General features: G+C 47.4%; 1 protein-coding gene across 7 annotated transcripts in view; it reads right to left on the bottom strand.

Moving 5' to 3' along the window:
• Window positions 1-12,487, bottom strand: part of EXTL3 (exostosin like glycosyltransferase 3) — a 138,233-nt gene that overhangs the window by 59,865 nt on the left and 65,881 nt on the right. Inside the window, exon 3 of one of the 7 annotated variants that reach the window (XM_030269869.4) lies at window positions 9,720-9,876. The exons of the other annotated variants lie outside the window; for them this stretch is intronic. The gene's annotated coding sequence lies outside the window, so the exon portion shown is untranslated. The remainder of the gene's footprint in view (window positions 1-9,719; window positions 9,877-12,487) is intronic. 7 annotated transcript variants of the gene reach the window in all.

Raw genomic sequence — 12,487 nt, 5'->3', positions numbered from 1 at the left:
GCTTCTCCCCAACCTCTCCCCAGAGAAGGGATTCAAGTTTTGATCTCCCTCCTGACCCATAAGCACTGTGGGAGAGTTTAAAAGTTCAACTCTAGATATTTTCACCCTGATCCAAAAGCTGCCCTGCTGCTCCTTCTGCAGGATCTCCAACTTTTCCCACGTCTATTTTAACACACGGATATCAGAGCTAAATAAGCTACTTGAACATTATTTTCAGAAATTCGGGTTTTGGTGTAAAAACATCCTTTGTTGCTATTTCCCAGCTCATGTGCCCATAAATGGCTCACTCCATCCTCCAGTTTCAAAATCATCTGGATTGCTCCAAGTCATTTTTCATATTCTTGGAGCAATTTATTACTCCACTGGTGTTGTGAACTCCACAGATTTTCTTGTTCTCTGTACTTGATGAAAATCACAAGTGCCAGGACGCAGCTACTCCTAAGAACTCCCATGATCACATTTACAGCTTAATCACAACCTTTCCATGAATTTTATTTCCTATCCTGATGAAAAAACAGCAGAGACAGTGGCTCACACCATCTTCACGACAGCCCCGATGCTGCCTGGTCACACAAAGATGGATTTGTTCAGAGCAGCTCACGGAGAAACCACTCCTCCCTATAAGCACAAATTTTACACTCAATTTCTTTTCACTACAGACAAGAGAAAATTGATTAAGCACAAGAAGCGGTCCTTAAAAAAATGAATCTGCTTATCTGCTCGCTATCAAACAAAAATAACCTGAAAAACTGGCAAATCTAAGTGTTTGCCCAGCACATAAGACAAATCATCCTTCAGTGACTGTCACATTTTCCTCCTGCTGCCTGGAACTCCTGCAGGCCTTTGTCACCACAGGAACAATGAGTGGTGACACCAGCAGTGACAATTAATTCTGGGACTTCAGCACATACAAAACCTTTGTCAGAAGGCTGTGAAGTCCAGAGTTCTGCTGCATTTTGCCACATCTCGAAGCCAAGGGTTGTTTGCTGGTTTGGTTTGTTACACAGGAACATCTCCTGCATCCATTCCTGCTGGGCTAACTGAGCATGGGGGACACGTGTGGTCACCTCAGCTCTTGTGCCAGGAAAAACTTCCTGCATCAGGTCCAAAATAGTCTGTACTGCCTCACCAGATTTCTTTTTCTTGCAGGTCACCACCGCCTCCACCAAAAGAAAAATAAATTATTTTATCCCCATTGTCCCCCATGAGGCTCCAAACGCCAATTGTCCAATCCACCATCCCACCTCCAGCCTGGATTCCTACAGAAACACAGTTTGTACAGGTGTGTTTTCTAAAATCTTCTGAATGTTTCAACCCACATTTGGCCCAGGATGAAGCTCTTAAAGCACCAGCATTGTCCTTCCATAAGGACAGGAGGCTCAGAAGATGGGCAAGGACCGGGAGCTTCTGCTCATGAGGGGATGCCTCAGGTTTTAATATATCACAGAATGGTTTGGGTTGGAAGGGACCCAAAAACTCATCCAATTCCACCCCCTGCCACAGGCAGAGACACTTTCCACTATCCCAGGCTGCTCCAAACCCCATCCTCAAACACTTTTTTATCATCTTCACCACCATACACCAGTATATACATATGTATTTTCACACACAGAGAGGGCAGGTCCCACTGAATTCCATCATCCCTGCAAAACTAAATCCAGGCTGTTCAAAACCAGTGCCCTGGGAAGAATATTTCTGAAGAGATTGTTTCCAGCAGCTTCCCCAAAATGACACAGCCCATGGGAACAGCGAGGAGAGGATACAACCCGAGGGTGGTATTTGGTGATGATTAAGAAATACAGATTTTCTCCCTCCTCTCCCTCTTAATTCCCTGCTGTTATTCCCTCAGTGTTTCCAAACTGGCCCAGCTTTGGTGGATTTTTATGGGAACTGCAAACGAGGTATTTGCCAACCATCCCATCATTGCTCCCAAGTGCAGAGGCACCACCACTCAAATTGGTCACTCTGCCTTTATTTGTATTTATTTTTAATTGTAAGGAAATGAATTTTCTCAGTCTCATCCTCCAAAGCAGCTGAACAGTTTGCATTACAGTCTTCCCAAAAAACACCAGCAACCAGCTAGTTGGAATGTTGGAATGTACCTGAAGTTTGGCATAATACCAACAATTGAAAACAGGATTTTCAAACACAGGAAAAGCTTAGGAATGCCACCATTCCCCTCTCCCAGATGAAGAACATCCATCAATCCCCTCTCAGGGCTCCTCAACCCATCCTTCTGTGCTGGTTTGCTTTGCTGCAATACCCAATTTAGGCTGCCTGGTCCTTTGGAAAAGATCTCAACTGTTTATTTGTCTATAAAATACACATCAGTGCTGCTTTGCACTGCAAACCAACCATTTTAACCATGAAGGTATTGGTTTCACACAGCCACCCCAGCAAGTTTTATAAAATTCCCTTTAGATGCCCATGCAGAGGCCACCAGCAGGATTTCTGAGCAGGCAGAAGATGAATGCGTGTTGTGATCCATTATTCACATTTCCATAATCAGGATTTCACGTTACTCAAAAGCAATTTGATGTTTGGTTTGGCTTTTTTATATTTTTTTTTAAGTCTGCAGCAAACCTTGAAGCTGGGGATGAAGGAGAGAAAGGGCAAGTCAAACATGGCCAGACACTGTTTTTACATGATCTTTGCCATAATTTTATTTCTCCACGCCAAGCAACAAAAGAAATCCTCTCACAAAAATCAGATGGCACCGTAACCAAGCCCACCATGAAAAATAAAGAATCAGAAGTTGCCAATCTTGTCTCAACTCATTATTTGAGGCAGCCTGGGCTCCCCATGAGGTCCCACGGAGCACTAATGACTTAATCAAGGGACCTCCCTGGGGCTGAGGGAGATGCTCATGAATAACAGCATCAAATCAAAGCCTGGGAAATCAGTGGCACCCTATGGAAAATTGATGGGATCAGCTGGTAAATCCTTAGGTGAAGTGGTGCCTCGCTCCTGCCTCGCACCAAAAAATTGCCCAGACTAGAGCTGGAGGCACGGGGAATGCTAAAAGACCAAAAGTGGGGAGCTGGGTTCCAGAAATCTGCAGAAAACTGAGCCACACCTTTGGATAGGGCCATGAGGGACAGGACACAGGGAATGGGACAAGGACAGGACACAAGGCAGGGTTAGATGGGATACTGGGAAGGAATTGTGGGATGGGGTGGGATGGGATGGGATGGGATGGGATGGGATGGGATGGGATGGGATGGGATGGGATGGGATGGGATGGGATGGGATGGGATGGGATGGGATGGGATGGGATGGGATGGGATGGGATGGGATGGGATGGGATGGGATGGGATGGGATGGGATGGGATGGGATGGGATGGGATGGGATGGGATGGGATGGGATGGGATGGGATGGGATGGGATGGGATGGGATGGGATGGGATGGGATGGGATGGGATGGGATGGGATGGGATGGGATGGGATGGGATGGGATGGGATGGGATGGGATGGAATGGAATGGAATGGAATGGAATGGAATGGAATGGAATGGAATGGAATGGAATGGAATGGAATGGAATGGAATGGAATGGAATGGAATGGAATGGAATGGAATGGAATGGAATGGAATGGAGTGGAATGGAGTGGAATAGGATAGAATAGGATAGGATAGGATAGGATAGGATAGGATAGGATAGGATAGGATAGGATAGGATAGGATAGGATAGGATAGGATAGGATAGGATAGGATAGGATAGGATAGGATAGGATAGGATAGGATAGGATAGGATAGAATAGGATAGAATAGAATAGAATAGAATAGAATAGAATAGAATAGAATAGAATAGAATAGAATAGAATAGAATAGAATAGAATAGAATAGAATAGAATAGAATAGAATAGAATAGAATAGAATAGAATAGAGAAGCTGTGGCTGCCCCTGGATCCCTGGAAGTGTCCAAGGCCAGGCTGGACAGGGCTTGGAGCAGCCTGGGACATTGTTATGCATTATGTGGGATGAGATGACCTCTAAAGTCCCTTCCAACCCAAACCATTCTGGAATTCCATGGTTCTAAGGCAGGAGTATTTGTGCACAACCACACAATTTCCAGAGTTAAAGGCACTATTTTTGAGTAATCTCATCTTCAAGCCAAACAGGACAGCAACTTTCGGTCACCAAGCTCCTCGTGCACACTCAGGGCTGCAAAATCTGCAATGGCTTCAAATTCTTTACTATTAACATATTCTCCATATTAATCCTCCCCAAATGATCCATACTGGGAATTTATGTGTGACTCAGTATTAAAATCCACTGTAACTGTGTCTCTGAGCATGTCTTGGAGCTTAAATACAGGCGAGCAGAGGGCATTAAGAGGCTGCTGAGAATCATTTTCTAGTACATTGCAAAGGACAAACTGCTCTTATGAGTGTGTGTTTTACAGTCTGTTTTTTCAAATTACATCTAAAATAGTTCCCAGATGGAAGTTGTATCATCCCAACTTCAATCCAAGGGATATTTTATTTTTAAAAAATTAAAAATTAAATAAAAAGAAGTGAAACTTCAGAAAATTTGACTCCACTGAAAGGCCAACAGTGTCTTGTGCTGCTCAGAGAGGACTCAGAGACATGGTGAAAAAAACCTTGAGAGTTTTTTCTGAGCAAAGATTCAAATAATAAGGAAACAGTCCTAAAACAGTAGCATCAAAGTTTGTCCTTAATTCCACAGTGAGTGCATCAGACTGTGGCAAATTTCTTCACAAAGCTCCAGGCATCCACAAGGCAGCTGGAGAGAAAAAAGGATTCCCTTGCCCACCATGTTCTCATCCACTGCCTCCAAGCAGCTCTCCTTCTGCAACTCAATATTTTCCATTATTTTAAAGCATCCCACATGGCTGTAACATGGCTGTAACGCTCTTCCCAACTCACAGCACCTCCAAAACTGGAACTCAGCTTTTAATGAGCACCAGAGATGGTCCAGCTCATCTCTGATTCCACTGCTGGAGAGGTGATGCAGATCCCTTTGGTTTTGCCAAGTAAAGTAATGCTTGGAAAAGCAAAGCATGGAATATCCAGAGTTGGACCCACAAAGATCTCAATCCAACCCAAATAATCCCACCCTGTGCATCCCTGAGAGCGTTGTCCGAACTCTCCTGGAGCTCTGCCAGCCTCAGGGCCGTGCCCCTTCCCTGGGGAGCTGTTCCAGTGCTCAAACACCCTCTGGGGGAAGAATCTTTTCCTAATATCCAACCTAAACCCCCCAGCTGTTCCCTGTGTCCTGTCCCTGCTGCCCAACTGTTGCCCCTCAGGAGGAATTATCCAGCCACCCTCCCTTCTTTCCCACGTCCTCCCATCCACACCAAATCCCAACCAACATTACAAATTCTGCTGAGCACAGAGATCCCATTACAGCAAATTACCAAAATGTTGCTCTGCTTTGCAGCTTAGAGAGGATCGAGTTATGCCCAGGCTCACTCCTGCCAGCACCATCAGGAAAGCTCCACTCTGCCTCATGAGGGACAAATCCATTCTGGACAAAGCCAAGAGCTGGGAGGGAAGAGTTTTTGAGGAAAAATGATCTCATAACTGGGTAGAAATAGTGCTGTCAGCAGCAGGCAGACACACCATGCCAGAAGGAGTTATCCCTTCTCCAAACAATTTCAGGCAGCACAGTCAGGAGTGGCAGCACCAGTTTATTCCACGCTTGCTCCCTCCTAAAATCAATTTTCCAGCCACACATCCATAGTTCATCTGGCAAGTGGCCGTGTCTGTGCTGTATTCACAGCCCTGACACCCTCAGTCAGAGCAGGGAGCTCTCCTGGAGCTGGGATTAAACACAGACATCTCTGAGCAGGGATCTTTCCCCTCTCCATGTCACCAGTCCCACTCTTTGCCACCAGAATCACTCAACAGCCTCTTGAAACCCCAACCTCACGTGAGGCTCTGCCGGCAACCACAGCACGAAAAGCAGATTTCCATTCTAATTTCTGCTCCCTGGAAACCCGAGGACACAACAAGAGCAGAATAATAATAGCAATTACTGATATTTGATGCAGTCATTTCAGGGCCAATTAACATAATGAACCTCCATCTCTTGCAGATAAGCAATCTCAGAGCACTCCAGTTAAAGGTGAGGGGCTGAAGCACAGAACAGGAATGTTAAGCACGGATTACAGGGATGGAATTGGGAAAGATTTCCACACATTCCTTCCTCCAAAAATCCACCTCCCAGCCCCTCTCTGCCTCCACACGCACACCAAGGAGGACCTGCAGTATTTTTTTATCTGCATTTTGATGGCACACTGAGGGATTAGAGCCAGAAATTTTTTATGACATAGCTCCTGAGCCCACCTCAGCCTGGCAGCCAAGAATTCGGAGGAAAAGAAGGAAAGGAAAAATCAGCAAGTTGTGGGTGAGAACAGATCCATCCCTCTCACAGGGAACAGACATGGAGCCACGTGTGCTGTTTGCTGCATGTGGCCACAGAGACCACAAAGGACCACACTTGGCACACATTTGTGACACTTCAAATCATCACAGAATGGTCTGGGTTGAAGGGACCTGAAAGATCATCTTGGCAAAGACTCTTAAAAAATCCATTCCCTGCCATGGCCAGAGGCACCTTGAACTGTCCCAGGCTGATCCAAGCCCATCCAGCCTGGCCTTGGGCACTTCCAGGGATCCAGGAGCAGCCACAGCTTCTCTGGGAAACCTCTGCCATGGTCTCACCACTCTCACAGACAGGAATTCCTTCCCAAATTCCCATCCATCCCTGTCCTCTGGCAGTGTGCAGCCATTCCCTGTGTCCTGTCCTTCCATCCCTTGTCCCAAGTCCCTCTCCAGCTCTCCTGGAGTCCCTTCAGGGGCTCTGAGGTTTCCCTGGATCCTTCTCTTCTCTGGAAGCACCCCCAGTTCTCCCAGCCTGGCTCCAGCCCTGGAGCAGCTCCGTGGCCTCCTCTGGACCCACTCTAACAGATCCACATCCTGCTTGAGCCAAGCATTCCACTTCTGAGGAAGAAAAACACCACACCAACATTCAGCACACTAAGTGCTGGGCAAAGAGTTGATTTATTACTTCCCCTGAACATAAATCTTCCGGCTCAATCAGTTACAAGACCATTTGTGGGGTGAACCTGAGAATTCACCATGGGTGTGGGACAACAGAACTGCCCTGAGCAGGTCAGTGGGTGCTGGAGCTGTCCAAGTCTGTCCATTCAGGGCAGCCTGGATTTCTCCAGCCAGACACGGAGCTCAGAGAGCCCCAGCAGCCCAGCCCGAGCTCACTGTGCCGTGGGAAGGGCACTTGAGGGTGGCAAAGCTCAGTGTGAGAATGAGCTGATAAAGCCACACCACAGTAATGAGGATTTCCTGCTTTTGAAGCTGCCAAAAAGGAGAGTATTTTATTTCTCTTCTTAGAAATTAAATAAAAATGTGGGTACAGCGAGTGCAAACGGCACGAGAAGGAAGTAAAAAAAAAACACAGGACAGAAAAAAAGATAATTAAATCAGGATGTATGGCCTCTGCCCACAAACTGAACATGTCTCCTCATCCAGGACACTTCCCTCCTTTGCTTCCAGCTCCACCACAATCCTCATTCCACTTCTCAGCTCCTACACATTTGTCCTTCTCTGGCTCATCACAGAAGTGCTCAGGAGGCTCCAGTAAATGCATTAAGATTTCTTCCTAAACCTTGTGTAGAGTCACCTGAAAACGCTGATCCTTGCTACACACAAGCACTACACTACACCCACAATACCCACAAAAACCAAGAAGAACAAACCATCAACATGAAAGATTCAAAACACTGGCTGGGCTTTACCCAGACACTTGAAGGGCACAACCTGCCCATGGGAGGGGGTTGGAACTACATCTTCAGAGTCTCTGAAAACCCAAATTTCTGTGTTCCCATGATTTCTGCTCTTAGGTAGAAAAGTTCCATCACATTTAATAACCACAAATCTGGCAGTTCCTCAAATAATACAAACTGTAGACACACAAAATGTGAGTCTAAGCTTGTGAAATTAATGAGTTGAATGCAGTAAAGCTCGTGCTCTGTCACATGGAACCAAAAAATCTACCCCATGATCCAGAAGAGGACAAGGAGCAAGGATGGGTTTCAATGAGGATCAAATGAACAAACTGATGAAAATAACATGAGGTTTGATTTTCAGACAAGGTCACAGCAGCCCAATCTGAGTGCTGGGATGGCCACAGCCCTGCTTTGGGTTAAGCTGTGGAAGTGTCCCAGGCCAGCGTGGAGTGACCTGGGACAGTGGAAGGTGTCCCTGCTCGTGGCAGGGATGAGCTTTAAGGTCCTTCCAGCCCAAACCATCTGGGATTTTAAGCTCAATCATCGCCTCCCAGCTGTCACATCAAACAGCAAAAGGAGTTTTGATGTTTATTTGGCCGCAGACTAACAAGGAACCAGGCTGAACATGCCCCGGGCTCTTGGTCACTGCCTCGTGTACAACCAAAAGCAACAATTACCAGAACTTTGAGATACCTTGAAGGCACTAATTAGGCCAATTAAGGCAAGAAAGAGCTTAAATGACTTGCCCAGGGCCACAGAAGGCAGTGATCAAGTGGTGTTTAGGAGTCTTGTATCCAGCCCTGTTTCCCAAGCCCTGAGAGAACCCCCACAGACCAATTCCCGGGGAACTGTGGGGTGAGGAAGGTGTGCTGCAGCCAAAACTGACTTCCTCCCCTCTCCCTCCCTCTCTGCCCACAAAGACAAGAGTTCTTGATGAGTGATTTAAGCCAGAAAGAAACCAACCACAAATCCCTCACCCCCAGTGCTCAGGGTACCCAAATGCTGCTGGAGGTCCAGGTTGTGAGCGAGCAAAGCTACAAAGAGGAGGAAAAATACAACTTCTCCTGTGCTGCAGCAGCAGGAAGCACTGCCAGGGATCTCCCAGTCAGGGATCTCCCAGCACAACCTCAGAAACCACAGATGAGGCTCTCCTGACCACACATTTTCCTTGGGAAAGGAAGCAAAACAGGATAAAGCTGACTGCCGAGGACTCAGGCATGCTGATACTCCAATTACCCTGGAGATGGGACTAACTAATTAATCAGGAGTCATGGGATCAAAGTGAGCAGCTAGATATTTTGGGTTAATTTAATTACTTCACCTCAAAAACATCCCAAAGTTCCAGCAACAAGAGATTCCCTTTACAGCATCCCCCAGCACAGCAATACTCACACTACCTGTATGCCAGCCCCTCCTGCAGCCTCCTGACATCTCCAGCGGTTACACATTTCCCTGGGAGAGGTTTCTGGCAGCCTTGCTGGTTTTTCAGCGTTAGGATGTAATAAAAAAGGAAATTCATGAATTGTCTGCAGCAATTTGAGGGAGATTTGTGGCCATAGCAACATTACTATAATCTATGCTGCAGGGAACAAAAGCCACTTTGATCACGTTGTTCCCACCCTCCCCACCCCACCCATAAGGCTGGAAAATGCTGTCCAGACACTCCCCAGATGCCCAAATGCGCTCTCCCACTGGCTGCCCCTGACATGAAATCACTGAAAAGAGGATTTAGAGTGACTCTGGAAGGTTGTGCAGGACATTCACCACCCAGACAGAGCATCCCAAGCATCCACCCTTGACAGACCGTGCTCCTGTGCTGCTTCAGGAAGGGACAGTGCCTGCTTTTCCCAATTTTCCACCAAGCATCAGCCATCCCACAGCTCCCAGCGACTGGGCTGGGGAAGAGCTGAAGACATTCATGCTGCTGGTAACAGAAAACAAACAACTCACCCCAGGTTTTTTTGCTGTCGGCGCCACGTGGCTGCAGGTTCTGTCCCCTCCCTGTCACTCACTACATCTCCTCACTCTGAAATTCATCCAGAGGCATCTTTCAGACCTTGCCGTGCCTAGCTGGGGGTCTAAGCTGCACTCAGGCCTGCAGGCACTCCTGTAACAAATAGAAGAAGGAACCAAACCAGTGAGGAATTAATCTAACGTGCTACAGCTCCCACGAGGAAGGTGCCTCTGGAGAGGCCGGGCTGCCCAGCCAGCTGAAGGCAGAAATTCCTATTAATGCTCTCACTATTTTTAGCTTCACAAATCAGGGAGAGCTGACTTGTGCTTCCTGCCCCCAGCCACAACATCTGGGCTCTTTATGGTCATTCGGGCTCTTTTCTTCCCACAAGGCAGAGCCTGGAATGTGGCAAGGTGGAGCTTTGGGAGGGGAGCGGGGGGAAGAGGCAGCAAACTTTCCAAATTAGTAGGGAAAAGCAGAGGGCTGCAGTAATTCCACCGCTGGGATAACTCAGCAGCAGTGATTACAATCTGCCCACTTAATTTGGCCCTGCAGTTTCTATTAGAGGCACAGTAGGAGGAAATTCTTGTACAGTAGTTAAGGCAAGGGCCGGGTGTGGGGTGACTGGGGTTTGGTTCCCAGCTGTGCCTCAGACCCTTCTGCACAACCTCAGGGAATTCTGCTCCGGTTCCCTGGCCCGCAGCATTCCTTGGGAATTCACCAGGGAGCTCAGGGGTCACAAATAGCAGCTGAGAGGAGAAATATAATCAAAAGCTACTTCCCGTTCAGCGGGATGTAAAGCGTCTTACAAATTTGTTTGTAAGGCGAGGAAAAGATGTAAGTACTACAAAAAATGGATTGACTGACAACTTCCAAACATCCCAGTTTTACAGGAAGGAAAGGGCACAGCCTTGCTCAGCCATTCCCATAACCCCCACGCTACCAGGGAATCTATTTCAGAGCATATGTCTTGATAGTCTCAAAAGATGATCTTGGGAGACAGGAAGAATTAATCATCTTGTGCTGGTCTGACTTCAACCACTTCATAGCTCTGACTGAAATAAAGTCTGAGCATGGGAGCAAGAATAGCCAGGAAGGTACAAAAACTCAAAACTTGAAGCTTAAAAAAAGTAATCATAACAAAAGGCATTGAACCCCAACAAGTTAAACACAACAAACGAATGAAAGGAAGGAGGAAAGGGTGCTTATTGCTGACCCTTCAGTCATGCAGCTCTGAAGTTTGGGGTTTTTTTTAGAAGAGAACATATTGCAGTACCCAGGACCTACTGCTGGTTTTCCAGAGGTCGTTCTTTGTAAAATGCTCTGAGGTCCTCAAAACAAAGGCCAAAACAAATGAATAACAGAACTTCCAGTCCAAAACTCTCACTCCACATCAACTCTGAATTGCTGAGACAATGATTTAACCCCTCACGGGGGCTTCAACAGCGGGGAAGCAGCGTGGGGTAGTCTGGAATAAAAAGCTGTGGTAGAAATGGGAACCCCTTGCCAGAATTTTCTCCCATCTCCATATCCAGAGCCAGCAGCAGCAGCACAGGGATCTGTGAGTCCCTCACCACTCCAATGCCGTGGCTGCTGCTGTGCCCAGCTCCCACAGCACCAAAATCCCCCTGGAAAATGTGTATCTGCACTATCAGGAACCTTCCCAGATTGCTCTGGTTTTCCCAGAAAGAACTGCTATTTTTGCCCCTGTGTTGCACAAGGACAGAGCTGGAGCAAGGCTGCGTTTAGGAAATCCCATTTGCACCTCTGCCTTCCAACAGCAACTCCTGTCCAATATTCTCCCTAAAGCTAAAACCCTTCTGTAACCATTCCAGGAGGAAAGGGCAGACAGGCTTCATTTTTTCAGGATGAAAGCTTGCAATGCTGCAGGAGCATTTAAAAAAATGATCATTCCCACTCGCCAACCTGAACCCAAACCCACAGACAGGGATGTGGGAATGCTGAGGAGGAAGAGTGAGCAGCGAGCAGCGTCCCACAGCTCCAGCCAGAGCCACCTCAGAGATCCATGGAGTCAGGAAAAAAAGAGCAAAAGAACCTGAGCTCATCCATTTGGCCATCAGGAACACACCAGATACAAACAGGACACCAGGATGAGCAAAAACCACCACAGAGCCCAAGAATCCCTTTGGAGCACCTGGTAAGGTCTGAATCAAATCTGGAGTTGTGGCTCTGTTTCAGAAGTTAAATCCTAAAGGAAACCTTGCAAACAGTAAAAAGATAAATGAGAACTCCACAGAAACTAAGAGACAAGGCAACACTGACTAATTTAATTAATTAATAGTGCAGCCAGCAGGACCAGGGCAGTGATGGCCCCTCTGTGCCTGGCACTGCTGAGGCACCTCCAGCCCTGGGGACACTTCAGAGCCCCTCACAAGAAGGACATTGAGGGGCTGGAGCGTGTCCAGGGAAGGGAACGGAGCTGGGGGAGGGGCTGGAACACCAGGAGGGGCTGAGGGAGCTGGAAAGGGGCTCAGCCTGGAGAAAAGGAGGCTCAGGGGGGACCTTGTGGCTCTGCACAGCTCCTGACAGGAGGGGACAGCCAGGGTGGGGTCAGGATTTCTCTCAGGGCAGAAGGGAGTTACAAGCACAAGAGTGGGAGCCCAGCAGGTCTCTCATTCCATTTTCAAGGAAAAGAACTACAGAAAACACTTCCAATAAAAGTTTCCTGAACAGCAGCCATGACTTCTGAATCAACACTCCGGTAGCAGATTCCTCCTCTCTCCCAGCTGATGGTGTGAGGGCT

This window comes from Taeniopygia guttata, chromosome 3 (assembly GCF_048771995.1).
Source record: "Taeniopygia guttata chromosome 3, bTaeGut7.mat, whole genome shotgun sequence".
Taxonomy (NCBI): Eukaryota; Metazoa; Chordata; class Aves; order Passeriformes; family Estrildidae; genus Taeniopygia; species Taeniopygia guttata.
This window is presented reverse-complemented; position numbering and strand designations above follow the sequence as displayed.